The 15730-nt window shown below is 40.9% G+C and overlaps 1 protein-coding gene across 2 annotated transcripts in view; it reads right to left on the bottom strand.

The window, feature by feature from the left end:
* The window catches only part of TMLHE (trimethyllysine hydroxylase, epsilon), a 96193-nt gene extending 84399 nt beyond the window's left edge, over nt 1-11794 (bottom strand). Inside the window, exon 1 of one of the 2 annotated variants that reach the window (XM_004779282.3) lies at nt 11616-11794. The gene's annotated coding sequence lies outside the window, so the exon portion shown is untranslated. The remainder of the gene's footprint in view (nt 1-11615) is intronic. The other variant, XM_004779281.3, reaches the window with a different exon arrangement.
* Nucleotides 11795-15730: the final 3936 nt, after the last annotated feature.

The raw sequence follows: 15730 nt of genomic DNA, 5'->3' as shown, positions 1-15730 counted from the left end.
TGCTGTGAAGTGTGTAAGACTGATGATTCACAGACCTGCACCCCTGGGGCAAATAATACATTATATGTTAATTAAAAAAAGGTTTGTTAAAATCTTGATGAAATTTCATTCATTCATTTAATGTACACTATGTCTGCCATATTTCCATAAATTACCTCTAATAATATTTTTAAAAATAAAATTACATTTTTGTGGAATGTCCTTGCTGATAACACTTTGTAATTATCTAAGTACACACTTTCTTGAAATCTGTTCTAGGACCTAAGCCTGGAGATATTTAGTTTATGGATTAGTAGACTGAAAATTCTCCCTTAGAAGTTTTACATAAATCCAGTCATAAAGCACTTCTCTTATTCTCCTTAATTCTTTTGATCATTGAAGAGTAGTCTAATGATATCATCTGAGTTATAGCTTACCCATGTCAGGACACATATACTTTTTCTTTCTGAGAACACAGGCAAAATGTTGTTCTTGTTGTCTTTGCAAATATGCGTTTTTATAAGCCTGAGGTAATTTTGGGCCTTATGCTTGCAAATACTAATCCTTTAGGCACATGTCACTTGTTATATTCCTCCTTCTTTTCCACCTTTTGTATTAGTATTCTTTTAAAATAGGAACTATGAGCTCATTGTAAAACTTCCTATGTAGTCCCATGGTTTCCCTCATTTCTCCTTTTGTAGAATAATTTGCTGTTTCATAGTCAAAATTATGTTTTTGAGAGCTTCCCAACCTTTAGAGTCTAAAATCATCTTAATGTAAATTAAGGTCCAACAAGTATCAATCACAATAACAGAAACTTTTGGAGAATAGCCATAGCTAGAAATTCTAGTCAGAGTAGGCAATTACATAATAGGTCAATTTGAATCTTTTCATGGTTATTACTAAGGAAGAAGCATTACCTCCTGAAAGGCTTAAAGCCAAGAATCCATTTAGCTCCCATCAATTTTTCCTTCCAAATGTGTCTCAGATTTGTCCTTCTTTTTCCATTCCTATAGATGCCTTCATCACCTCATACCTGGACTACTGCCATAGACTAGATGGTTTCCTTGTCTCTGGTCCATCCATATTCCAATCTATTTTCCGTACTATTGCCAGATTAATCTTCTTAAAACTCTTTCATCATGTCACTCTCTGGCCTGAGACCTAGCTCAAATGTCACCTTTTTTTTGTAAAATCTTCCTAAATGCCCTCAGAAGAGTTAATAGCTGCCTAGTCAATGTTTTCACCATTCTTTGTGCATACCCTTATTCATGCATTTACAACATGTGTAATAATCACCTGTTTAGTCATTTTTTTCTCCCTATTTGCTGAGAGCTCCTTGAGGGCAGGCAAAAGGACTGAGTCATCTCTTTACAAAGGCTTTACATAACTGGCTCCATCTTGCCCCACGACCTCAGGATCTTTACATGTGTTGTTTCCTCTGCCTACCATGTTTTCCCTCTTATTCTTTCTACTCATTCTTCAGGTCTAAGATTAAAAATCAAATCACTGGAGAAAACTTCCCTGACACTCTTAACTAATTAATCAACTCATTTAAAAAATCTTTATTGGGTGCCAACTTTCTGCCCAGCAGTATTTTAGGTGCTCGGGATATATAAATGAACAAAAGAGACAAAAAATCCTGCTTTCATGGAGTGTATCTTCTAATGAGAGGAGGCATATGATTAAAGATAAAAATAATACATAAGTAAATTACATAATATATTATAAGATGATAGGAGCTATTAAAAAAATCAAGCAGGAAAAAGGGGTATGCTGGAGGTAGTAGGAGTTTTAAATATGCTGGTAAGGGTAAATCTCTTTGATAAAGATGACTTTTGACCAATGAGGGAGTTAGTCATGAAGATACCTGGTGTAAAGTAGGTCAGTGCAAAGGTTCTAAGCTGGGGCTGTATCAGATATACTTTTATCCTCCTTTTAAAGGTAACTTGCTATTGCTGTCCTTCATGAGCCATAATGAAATTTGCTAGTATTCTCTTTTTGCCTCTCCTTCCTTATGACCCAGCCTCTAATTTAAACCTGTATTTTCTTTTTTTTTTTTAATATTTATTTATTTGAGACAGAGATCAAGCAAGCACATGAGTCGGGGGTGGGGCATAGAGAGAGGGAGAAGCACTCACCACTGAGCAGGGAGCCCAATGCATGACTTGATCCCAGGACCATGGGATCATAATCTGAGCTGAAGGCTGACACAACCAACTGAGCACCCAGGCGCCCTAAACTTCTATCTTCTTACTCCTAGTTAATATCTATGATGTTATCTTCCTTCTACACCCACTTTTGTTGCTTGTGTAATACCTACATTTCAGAGTATGAAATATTTGCCTCTCTTCTGTTATTTCATCACCATCATTTATTCTTAGCTTTACAGGTAAATATAGTTTCAGATCACCATCAAATGTACACCAAATGTCTCCTATGATTTCTTGGTTATCTGAAGCTTTTTTATTTTCATTAAATTCTTTAGTGAGGCATCATGGAAATAATATTTCCTGAGTCTTACATATTCACTAAGGCTTGAATTTATGCATCTTCCTGTTGTTGAGCCCATCTCATTTATAACAAGTAGTTTTCTGGCAGCATTACCTTGATCCCTAAACCAGGCAAAGACCCCACCAAAAAAAAAACTTTTGGACCAATATCCCTGATGAATATAGATGCTAAGATTCTCAACAAGATCCTCACTAATGGGATCCAACAGTACATTAAAAAGATTATCCACCATGACCAGGTGGGATTTATCCCTGGGTTTCAAGGGTGGTTTAACATTGGCAAATCAATGAATGTGATAGAACAAATCAATAAGAGAAGAGGGAAGAACCACATGGTCCTCTCAGTTGATGCAGAAAAAGCATTTGACAAGATCCAGCATCTGTTTCTGATTAAAATGCTTCAAAGTATAGGGATAGAGGGTACATTCCTCAACTTCATAAAATCTATCTATGAAAAACCCACAGCAAATTATCTTCCTCAATGGGGAAAAGCTGACAGCCTCCCCTTTGAGATCAGGAACACGACAAGGATGCCCACTCTCGCTACTCTTGTTCAACATAGTACTAGAATTCCTAGCAACAGCAATCAGACAACAAAAGGAAATAAAAGGTATTCAAATTCGCAATGAAGTCAAACTCTCTCTCTTCACAGAAGACATGATACTTTATATGGAAAAGCCAAGACTCCATCCCCAAACTACTAAAACTCATACAGCAATTCATTAATGTGGCAGAATACAAAACCAATGTACAGAAATCAGTTGCTTTCTTATACACTAACAATGAAAATACAGAAAGGAAAATTAGAGAATCAGTTCCATTTATTATAGCACCAAGAACCATCAGATACCTGGGAATAAACCCAACTAAAGAGTTTGTAAAGGATCTGTACTCAAGGAACTACAGAACACTCATGAAAGAAATTGAAGAAGACACAAAAAAAATGGAAGACCATTCCATGCTCATGGATTGGAAGAATAAACATTGTTAAAATGTCTGTACTGCCCAGAGCAATCTGTACTTTCAATGTCATCCTGATAAAAATTCCACCGGCATTTTTCAAAGAGCTGGAGCAAACAATCCTAAAATTTGTATGGAACTAGAAGAGACCCTGAATTGCTAAGGAAATGTTGAAAAAGAAAAACAAAACCGGGGGCATCACGTTGCCTGATTTCAAGCTTTACTACAAAGCTGTGATCACCAAGACAGCATGGTACTGGCACAAAAACAGACACATAGACCAGTGGAACAGAGTAGAGAGCCCAGATATGGACCCTCAGCTCTATGGTCAAATAATCTTTGTCAAAATGGGAAAGAACAACCACTTGAAAAAAGACAGTCTCTTCAACAAATGGTGTTGAGAAAACTGGACCGCCACATGCAGAAGAATGAAACTGGACCATTTCCTTACACCACACACAAAAATAGACACAAAATGGATGAAAGACCTCAATGTGAGACAGGAATCCATCAAAATCCTTGAGGAGAACACAGGCAGCAACCTCTTTGACCTCAGCCGCATCTACTTCTTCCTAGGAACATCGCCAAAGGCAAGGGAAGCAAGGGCAAAATGAACTGTTGGGACTTCATCAAGATCAAAAGCTTATTCACAGAAAAGGAAACAGTCAACAAAACCAAAAGTCAACTGAAAGAATGGGAGAATATATCTGCAAAGATGTATTAGATAAACAGCTATAAAATCTATAAAGAGCTTATCAAATTCAACATACCCCCAAAAAATTCCAGTCAAAAAATGGGCAGAAGACATGAACAGACATTTCTCCAAAGACATCCAAATGGCCAACAGACACAGGAAGAAATGCTCAACATTCCAGGACATCAGGGAAATACAAATCAAAACCACAATGAGGTACCACCTCTCACCAGTCAGAATGGCTGAAATTAACAAGTCAGGAAACAACAGATGTTGTAGAAGATGTGGAGAAAAGGGACCCTCTTACACTGTTGGTGGGAATGCAAGCTTATGCAACCACTCTGGAAAACAGTATGGAGGTTCCTGAAGAAGTTGAAAATAGAGCTACCCTACGACCTAGCAATCGCACTACTGGGTATTTACCCAAAGAATACAAACAGATACAGGCACCCATCCCAATGTTTATAGCAGCATTATCCACAACAGCCAAACCATGGAAAAAGCCCAGATATCCATTGACTGCTGAAGAGATAAAGAAGTGAGATCTATCTATCTATCTATCTATCTATATACAGAATAGAATATTACTCAGCCATCAAAAAATTGAGATCTTGTCATTTGCAATGACATGGATGGAAGTGGAGAGTATTATGCTAAGCGAAATAAGTCAGTCAGAAAAAGACAAATGCCATATGATTTCACACATTTGTGGAGTTTAAGAAACAAGACAGATGAACACAGGCAAAGGGAAGGAAAAATAAAATAAGATGAAAACTGACAGGGAGGCTAACCATAAGAGACACTGAACTCTAGGAAGTAAACTGAGGGTTGCTGGAAGGGAGGTTGCGGGGGGAGGGATAATTGGGTGATGGGCATTAAGGAGGGCACTTGATGTAATGGGCAGTGTTCTATGCAACGGATGAATCACTAAATTATACCTCTGAAACTACAAAAAAAAAAAGAAATTTTAAAAAGTGTAGGAGAATGAAAGATTTTCTCAGATAAACAAAAACTGAGAGAATTCAATCACCAGCAGTTTATGTCCTACAATAAATATTAAAAGAAGTTTTTCAGGGAAAGGAAAGTGATATATATCAGAAACTTGTGTCTCCATTCAGAGGCAAAGGGCACCAGGAAAGGAATAAATAAAGGTAAAAATATTTTAGGTGTTCTTATTCCTAATTGTTTTAAAAAAGTAATAGTTTTAAGTAATAAAAGTAACAACGTGATGGGTAATTACAGAATATAAAAATTTAATGCTTAAAAGAAAAATCATAGATTAGAGGAAAGAATTAGGAGTATTCTGTTATAAGGTTTATACACCACATGTGAAGCAGAATAGTCTTATTTGGAAGTGGACTCAGATTAGTAAAAAATACATATATCATAAACTCTGGGCAAGCACTAAAGAAACCTTGAAAAAGTATAATTGAAATTTTGAGAAAGGAGATAAAAATGGAGTCACATAAAATGTACAAGTAAAACAAGAGAAGGCGGAAAAGGGGCGCCTGGGTGGCTCAGTGGGTTAAGCCTCTGCCTTCGGCTCAGGTCATGGTCTCAGGGTCCTGAAATTGAGCCCCACATCGGGCTCTCGGCTCAATGGGGAGCCTGCTTCCCCTTCTCTCTCTCTGCCTGCCTCTATGCCTACTTGTGATCTCTGCCTTTCAAATACATAAATAAATAATCTTAAAGGAAAAGGAGAAAAGAGGGCAAAAGGAAACAAGAAATTTGACATATGGACATATTAACAAAATGGTAAATATAAATCTAAAAATATCAATAGTCACTTTATATATAAATGGTCTAAATATACCAATTACAAAAAAAGATTGTCAGTGTGAACTTAAAAAATGAAGATCCTCTTTATGTTTTCTCTGAGAAAGTGGGGTATAGGGGGAATGGGTGAGCCTGGTGGTGGGTATTAAGGAGGAAACGTACAGCATGGAGCACTGGATGTCATATGTAAACAACGAATCATGGAACACTGCATCAAAAATGAATGATGTGGGGCACCTGCATGGCTCAGTGGGTTAAAGCCTCTGCCTTTGGCTCAGGTCATGATCCCAGGGTCCTGGAATGGAGCCCCGTATCAGGCTCTCTGCTCAGCGGGGAGCCTGCTTCCTCCTCTCTCTCTGCCTGCCTCTCTGCCTACTTGTGATCTCTGTCTGACAAATAAATAAATAAAAATCTTAAAAATAAAAAACTAATGATGTACTATATGGTGACTAACATAATTAAAAAAAGAAAAAAATTTTAAAAATAAAAACTATATTGTTGGAGTTCCAATTTATTAAGATGTAAATCCTATTATATTAATAGGACAAAGGATGGAGGAGCAAAGTTTCCCTGTGTTACTAGAATTAAATTATTAATTTAAAATAGATTATATTACATTGATTACATGTTGTAATTCCCAGGATAGTTAATAAAAAATAACTCCAGAAATTACTGTAAAAAACATCAAAAGTTCAATCACAGAAAGTTAACTTAATTACAGTAATTTTAATTATGATAAATGTAAACAGATCAAACAGTCCAATCAAAAGACAATGACTGTGAGACTTGATAAAAGAACAGAAAATCCAAGTATACGCCCTTCATTCACATTGTACCCCATTTAGATGTGAAGAAATAAATAGGTTGAAGGAATAAGAGGGTGAAAAAGATGTATACAGTGCAAATGGTAACCATGAAAGAGCTGAAGTAGCTATGCTTAGAAAAAGGACATTTCATAATGATAGAAGGATCAATTCATCAGGAAGAGATAATAAATAGAAACATGTAAAATACACATTGACACAAGAAACTCTTCTCAACTCATTCTATGAGACTGGTATCTTACATCAAACAAGACAAATACAACCTAAGGAAAGAAAGAGACAGTGCAATGTCTCGAATGAATATGGATGCAAAATTCCTCAACAAAATGTTGGCCAACCAAACCCACCAATACAGGCATTTTATTCCACTTCTCTTGATTGTGCTTCACAGATACTGCATTTTTTTTTAAATGAAGGTTTGTGGCAAACCCTGCATTAAGCTGTTTTTCCAACAGCAGTTGTTCACTTCATGTCTCTGTGTCACTCACAACAGTTCAAACTTTTTCATTATTATTATATTTGTTATAATTTGTGATCAATGATATTTGATGTTACTACTGTAACTGTTTCGGTGCACCATGAACTGTACCCACAGAAGACAGTGAATTTAATAAATGTGTGTTCTGAGTGCTCCACTGACCAAGCATTCCCCCATCTCACCTTAGGCCTCCCCATTCCCTGAGACACAATAATACTGAAATCAGGCCTATGAATAACCCTACAATGGCTTCTGAGCATTCAAGTGAAAGGAAGAGTTTCATGTCTCTCACTTTAAATCAAGAGCCAAATATGACTGAGCTTAGTGAGGCATGTTGAAAGCTGAGACAGGTAGAAAGTTGGACCTCTTGTGTCAAACAGAAAACAAGGCAAATAAACAGTTCTTGGAGGACCCTGCAAGTGCCACTCCAGTGAACACACAAATGATAAGAAAGCAAAAGAGTCTTATTGCTGATATGGAGAAAGCTTTAGTTATCTTCAAAGATGATCAAACCAGCCACAAGATTTCCTTCAGCCAAAGCCTACCCTAGAGCAAGGCCTTCACTCTCTTCAGTTCTGTAAAGGTTGAGGAAGGTGAGAAGGCTGCAGAAGAAAATGTGAAGTTAGCAAGAGCTTCATTTATGAGGTATAAGGAAAGAAGCATGTCTGTAACATACAAGTGCAAAGTGAAACAGCAAGGGATCCTGAGGCTCAAGCTCAGATCATTAATAAAGATGGTTACACTGAACAAAAGTTTTCATGTAGATGGAGACCAAGTCCATTCCTACATATCCACCTAAGACGACTGAAAACATGTTCAAAACTTGTGCATCAATGCTCAGAGCAGCCTTCTTCATGACTGCCAAAAGGTGGGAATAAACCAAATGTATATAAACTGATAAATGAATACATAAAATGCAGTATATACATACAGTAGCACATTAGCCACCCATCAAAAGTAATGAAGTAGTGATGCATGCCACATTATGAATGAACCTTGAAAACATCTTGCTCAGAATCAAGTTGCAAAAAACCACAGAAAGTGTATGATTCCATTTATATGAAATGTCCAAGAATAGGCAAATTCACAGGCACACAAAATGATTATATTGCCCAATGCTAGGGGCAGTAATAAGGATTAACTACAAATGGGCAATGGACATGTTACTGAGGTGATGGAAATGTCAAAAACTGGGTTACAGTGATGTTTGTGACACTGAATAAATCTACTAAAAATCCTTGAAGTTTACACTTAAAATGGGTCAATTTTATCGTATATAAATTATACCTCAATACAATTTCTTCCTATTTTGCCAATACCCCTCCCTTCTCCTTCCCCTCTGGTGACCACCAGTTTGTCCTGCATTTAATAGTCTGTTTTTGTGTTTGTCTTTTTTTTTTTTATTTTTTTATAAACATATATTTTTATCCCCAGGGGTACAGGTCTGTGAATCACCAGGTTTACACACTTCACAGCACTCACCAAAGCACAAACCCTCCCCAATGTCCATAATCCCACCCCCTTCTCCCAACCCCCCTGCCCCCAGCAACCCTCAGTTTGTTTTGTGAGATTAAGAGTCACTTATGGTTTGTCTCCCTCCCAATCCCATCTTGTCTTTTTTTAATTTAGATTCCACACATAAGTGGAATCTGTTTCCACTCAACTTCTTTTTTTTTTTAATTTAGATTCCACATATAGGCGGAATCTGTTTCCACTTAAATTCCACCTATAAGTGGAATTTGTATGGTCCTCGTTTTTCTGTCTGAGTTGTTTCAGTTAACACCATACCCTGTAGGTGCATCCAGGTTGTCCCAATACAAGAAATTTTAAAGACCCTCTGGGTAGTAGAGAAAAGAAAAGGAAGCTCATCTCTTCCACAACTTGTTAGGGGTCGTACAGAGCTCCCTGGACTGTTGTGCAGTGTTCTTGTTGCTGTGGTGTTGACAAGGAGTGGTGGTTTTCCCATGAGGGCCGAGGGCCAAGCAATGGTTTGGATCTTTGAAAAAAAAAAAAAAATCTTTGAAATCACTAAACAAGCAAGCCACGGAGATGAAAAGTACAGCACAGGGAACAGAGTCCATAATATTGTAATAACACTGTGCGTTGACGAATGGTGACTCCACTTGCGCTAGTGAGTACTGAGGAGTAGAGTACAGAGTTGTCCAATCAGTATGTCGTATGCCTGAAAATGTAGGTAAAATGAATGTATATGAATGACCCCTCGATGACACATAAAAAAATCTTTTTAAGTAGATGCATACAAAACCATGTTGCTGGCTCAGTCTGGAGTGGCCGTGGGGGCCAAGAGAAGCGGATGGGTTTAACAATATTCAGGAAGCAGAAGTGGCAAGATTTTGAATGGACTCTCTAGTGGGAATCAGGAGGAGAGAAGATGCCCCCGAGTCAGCGTGCTTAAAGTGGAGTTCCTGTTCTCCTCCCAAACTTACTGTCTTTCCTCGCCGCTAATCTCCGTGAGTGGGTCAGCATGCTGGCACAGGGCAAGCATTCATTGATTGTCTTTGGAGTGAGAGAATAAATGAATAGAGTAGAAATGCGGCCAAACAGAGCATTCATCGGTGCCTGCCAAGCAGCCGGTCCTAAAGTCACCCTCGAGGTCGGCTCAGCAGAAGTCTATCACCGTTTCCCTCTCAGTTGTCAACAGTTTGGAAAATCACCAGGTCCCGTGCCCAGAAGGACCCCCTCCTCCCTACCAGGCACCCCTTGCCTGGAACCTGCAGGTGTGGCGCAGGCCGCGTTTGGCCAAGAGCCTGTCATCCTGCGAGTCCTCTAGGGGAGCGCAGTGGCAGACTGTATGGCCCCCCGTTTGGTGTCGTCTAAACAGGGTCACGATGGCACCCAGCTGGTGGACCTCTGTTCACTTGGGCTTCCACCCCAGAGAGACTTTTCGCACCACCGAGGCCTGTGGATCCGGCCCCTGCCCCCACCCTCATGCCCGCAGGCAAAAAGTACCACTGCCAGCAACACTATGGGCTCCAAGGGTCACTCTGCGTATTTTACTGTTTCTCCCAGGGGCGACAAGCAGAGATCCAGAACGGCTTCTGGCTTCTGCAGATACCCAAACCAGGAAGTGCTCTGTCCCAGTGCAGATTTCCCAGAAATGAGAATGGGATGGGGCATGCAAAGGGTGCCACTTCCCACCCCAACAGTTCTGGACTCAAAGCAACCCAGGAAAGATTACCTTCATCATACTAGTTACCAGGTAGAGTATGACTTCTTTAAGTATGATGACAAATAAACACATCGACCTCTCCTGGCTGTGAAGACGACAGTGTTTTGCATAAGATAGGGTTGTCATTACCATTTTAAGCAGTTCTTTGAGGTGAAACTGCAATGACATAATGTTGGTTCATAGTGTTTATAATTCTTTGTCTTCATAGTTACTGTAAAATAAACTGTAGTTTTTACTATAGAGATTCCTGAGAAGGCAAGCCAGCTAAGAAGAGAGTCTAAAAGAATGCTATATGGGAACGGATTGTGCAAGTTTTCCTACATATGAAGGCTCGTTTTTACTTCAGCTACTGGTTAATAGTTAAATTACACAAGTCTTTTATGATGAGAGTATTGCTGGACAGTGTATCGTATTCATTCAACACAACGTTTTCTTTAATCATCTGCTTAAAATCTTTAATAGTAAAGAATTCATCAAAGCAGTCGTTGGAGCTGACATTCAACCAAGGCACAGTAATGTACTCTTTTTTCCCAGCTATCGGGTCAGTCAGTCGTTAGAACTGTTCACACGGTTTTGATGAATTCTTCCTCCACTAAGTTTCGCAGTGCGCTGCCCGGTCGCTCGCGACTCTTGCTAGGCACTGTCGCTCGGGAGGGGCAGACAAAGGGTAAAATCCGGGCAGAGAACACTAGTGGATCTTAGAACGAGAGAAAGTCAGTGCTGCAGACTGCCGAATGCCACCTTTCACTCCACGGCCAAGCCGGGAAGCTCGAGCAGGTCGGGCACCCTGCGCCAGCTGGAGCCCCCCAGTCAGCGCCGGAGCCCGGGCGGAGAGGTCCGTGGAGCTCGGATCGAGGCAGGCTGGGCGTTGGCCCCGCCGCGGGCTTGCTCCGGCGCCTGCCGCCCCGGCCGACAGCTAGGCCCGTCTGGCCCTGCGCTCCCCCGCGGGCCGCGCTCGCCGCGCACCTGGCATGGAAACCGTGACGACAGCCCTGCGGCAAGGCGCGAGCGGCCTTCTCCTCCACGGGGGTTAAGGTAAGTACCACCGTCCGGGGGCCGAGCAGACGGGGTGGGAGCCGCCCCCCGCGCCCCCCGCGCCCCCCGCACCCCCCGCGCCAGGCCTTAAAGCGAGTGTCCGGGCAATCCCAACCGCCGCAGCCGCCAAACACACCCCGTCCCCGGTCGGTGGAACAGGACCCACCTGTACGGGAGGTCGCGACTCCCAAGTCAGCCAAACGGGAGGAACTGCAAGCCGAGAGAGCCTCGGGAGGCAGCCTCGCGCCCGCCTTTGCCTTTTTCCTGGAGACTCTCGCTCCCGCGCTCCCCTCCCCCAGGCCGCCGGGCCCGGCCGCCGAGAGGCCCCGCCCCGCTCCTTCCGGCCGAGCGCCGGGGGCGCCCCGTGCGCCTGGGACCGCGGCCTCTCCTGGGGCGCGCTGGGCGCTGGACTCCGTAGGGTCGCGGTCCGGTGCTCCAGTCGCCTTCGTTTACCAGCTGTGGAGACGCGGGCGCAGAGAGGAAAATGGTCCCTAACCCATCACGGGGTTGCTTATTGAGGTTGTCTGGAACAATAATTCTTCCACTTCTTTGCACCACTTTCTTGAACTTAAGTCACATACTCCTCAGGGCTGGACTGCCACCAATTCGATCCAGGGTCCACATACCGTGCTTAAACCAGTACACGCTAACAGGGAACGAGTCATTAGAACGCACGTCTTTTTTTTTTTTTTCTTTTAAGATTTTGTTTATTTATTTGACAGAGAGAGAGATCACAAGTAGATGGAGAGGCAGAGAGAGAGAGGGAGAAGCAGGCTCCCCGCTGAGCAGAGAGCCCGATGCGGGACTCGATCCCAGGACCCTGAGATCATGACCTGAGCCAAAGGCAGCGGCTTAACCCACTGAGCCACCCAGGCGCCCCTAGAACGCACGTCTTAATGCACATAGAAATTCAAGAATGACACATAATACAAAACCACAATGAAACAGTATGTACGATGGAAATCCAAGGCAGACGGAAAAAGATGTAGAGCAAAAACAAACGAATACACTGTACAGACATTGAAAAATGGGAAACAGCACTATTGCAGTTATTAGAAATGAAAAGTAATTAGTGTAATGTCAGACGGTGATGAAAAAGGAAACTGTGTGTAGAAGTCAGGATCAGCAAAAGAAGCAAATGCCTTCATACTTTCGCCTTAGAACGCTTTCTGTCAGAAACTCTACCCCTACTTGTTCTTTCGCGAAACTGCTACTCGTTATTTAGATTCTACCTGCTCCGTAAATCATTCTCTATTTTCCAGAATTAGTTTTCTGTTCTTTTCCATGGGTTCAATATGCCCAGTGGATCTAGTACTGGCCTCCTGTGTAACAATTATCATTCAGCGTTATAACTTCTCCCTTTGCATGCCTATGTCCTTCAATGAACAAATGGTCTCTTGAGACCAGAAAAAAAAAAAAAAAAACCACGCGTTTTTCAAATTTCTTTTCCAAGACCCTAGCACAGAGTCTAAAAAGCAGGTGATATTCTAGACTCAGGCTGGGGCCTTCGGATGCCAGGCGCTGGATTCAACTCCGAGTATAAAATGGTAAACAAAAAGGAGACAGAGTCAACGCCCTTAGGGAACTTAAAGAACTTCTAGGAATTGGCCACTGCAAACAGGAAAATGGACATTCCACACACAAGGACCATGATCAAAAGGCATGACCAACAGTCCTGTAATAGGAAGGACCATGACAGTAGCAATTAGAGTGAATAAGATCAATAAAGATAAAGTGAAATCAACAGATAGAAAGTATCCAGAAAGAGGCAAGAGATTGATAGATAAAACTTGTGAAGTGTTGGAAAAAGAAGCCAGTTGCTTTAGTAATAGTAACTAACATTTATTAAACCCGCCTTATAGGCCAAATGCTGGCGTAAGGACTTTATATCAAACACTCGAAGTACCTGATATTATTATCCTTCCTCTAAGGATAAGGGAACTGGGGCACAGAAAAGTTGAGCAATTTTACCAGGATCCTAGAGCAGTTAAATTTCAGGCCTGAGATTCAAACCTACATAATCTGGCTCCAAACCTGACACTAACTATAATGGAAGCACAAACAAAAACTACAAAGAAGTCTTTCACAAAATATGTTCATTGTTCCCAGACATTTGGTATCTATGAGAAACAACACTAAGAGCTTCAAGAAATAACACCCTGGAGTCAAACTGTAATGCCCTAGACGGAAGACTTCAGTTGGTATTGGCAGTGATAGTGGTGCCTTTTGTAGGTGATACCATCAAGCTGTGATGGGCGTAACATGGGGGATCAGCAGCCAGAGTAGATGAGGAAGAAGAGAATGTCTCCAGCGCGACTTTGTGAGACACACAGGAGACTTTGGGCAAAGGACTTTACCTCTCTGATCCTCAATTTCTGATTTCACAAATAGACATAATGATAGTATCTATATTATACATTGTGATGGTTAAGTGAGACAATGTGTACAAAGTAGCTAGTATAAAGTATATATTAAACATTATAACATGATAGGAGCCATTAAAAAAATCCAGCAGAAAAAGGGCATGCTGGAGGTAGTAGGAGTTTTAAATATTCTGGTAAGGGTAAATCTCATTGAGAAAGATGTGTATAAAGTACCTAGCCAGGGGTACCTGGGTGGCTCAGTGGGTTAGAGCCTCGGCCTTGGACTTGGGTCATGGTCCCACGGTCCTGGGAATGAGCCCCGCATCGGGCTCTCTGCTCAGTGGGGAGCCTGCTTTGCCCTCTCTCTCTGCCTGCCTCTCTGCCTACTTGTGATCTCTCTCTGTTGAATAAATAAATAAAATCTTTGAAAAAAAAAGTACCTAGCCATGTCTGTAAATGCTCAACAAGTACTGGCTGCTGTGATTACAATGATGAACACTATGATGACGCATTTTAGTGACTGACTAGATAAGATGTGGTTCAGGTGCAGCTGGAGGAAGGTACCAGGAAATAGCAGATAAATATTGAGTGGTAAAACAAAAGTTTATTTCCTCCACATGGCATCAGGCACTTATTATTCTGTGTTAAACTGTTTACTTGTTGATTCCCCTTATTACAATTCATATGTGCTTGTGTGTGTGAAGTAGCTAACACTGTCTAGTGCAGAGTGGGAACTTGAAAAACATTTTTTGGATGAGTGAATTAATGTCTGAACAAAAATCAATAGGCACTAATGTGCTAAAAAAAAAAAAAAAAAGAAAGACTGGGTAGTATCTGGGTCCTTTTATGTTTTAGCCACCCAGGCCTTATGATCCTAGAATATACCAAGCTTGTTCCTGCTCTACTTCCAAAAATATAATCTGCTCATGTATTTGTCTCCATCTGCGCTGATACCACTTGAGGCCAATGGTTGGCAATTTTTTTCTGTAAAGGGTCAGTTAGTAAATATTTTAGGCATATAGTCTCTGCCTGTCACTACTGGATTCTGTGTTCATTGAGCAAAAGCAACCACAGACAGCACTGAAATTATGAGTGGGAGTGTACTCCATTACACTTTACTTACAAAAATGGGCAAGAGGTAGAATTTGGCCTGCAGACTGTAAGTTGCCAACCCTGCCCTAGACCAAATTAACACCATTCCTGTATGGACTATTATATAAGACTGATGTGTAGGAGCCCTCATCTTTGGCCAACATCTATATTTTGGTTTTATCAGTATCTTAAGAAAGAAAAAAAGATTCATATTAAAATTAACTTTCATTATATAACTGAAAGTGACTTTTAATCAGAAAATAAATATTCCGGGCATGGTGCAATGTTGAATTTGGCTGAGGCTTTGGTCTATGACAATAATTCTATAGATTTCATACAGAAATAAATAAATGCTAAAACTCAAAAATTATCTAGGCCATGCAAAATTCTCTGCATCTACTAAAGGACAAAAATTTGGTAAACACTGAAAAGTATGTCATTTTGCATCTGAGGCTATGAACATGGTATGAACACTTCTGACTAAACAGAAATATGACTCCGCACAAACTCAGTAGCCTGTACACTAAGTTTTGCAGTGAAGAGGTATGTCAGTAGTTGAAAGGGACAAAACCTACCTGAAACTAATTTAAGTGAAAGAGAAAAGTTTGTGGAAAGATAATTGTGTGTCTCACAAAATTTAAGGAGTGGAGCAATCAAAATTTGGAAAGGGCAAGGTACAGATAGCCCTCAAGAATGCCCAAAACCAAGTATTCAAATGCCATATGGCTCTCTCATTATCTTATCAGTATTCTCCCTGTACATTTGTGCTTGCTTTCGCTCTTCCTCCCTCTGTCTCTCCTCTTTCTCTCTCTCTCCCTTTCTTTCT

This window comes from Mustela putorius, unplaced genomic scaffold, assembly GCF_011764305.1.
Source record: "Mustela putorius furo isolate JIRA1106 unplaced genomic scaffold, ASM1176430v1.1 tig00003899_pilon_pilon_pilon, whole genome shotgun sequence".
Lineage (NCBI taxonomy): Eukaryota > Metazoa > Chordata > Mammalia > Carnivora > Mustelidae > Mustela > Mustela putorius.
Note: the sequence above shows the minus strand (reverse complement) of the source record. Positions and strands in the feature narration are given on the sequence as shown.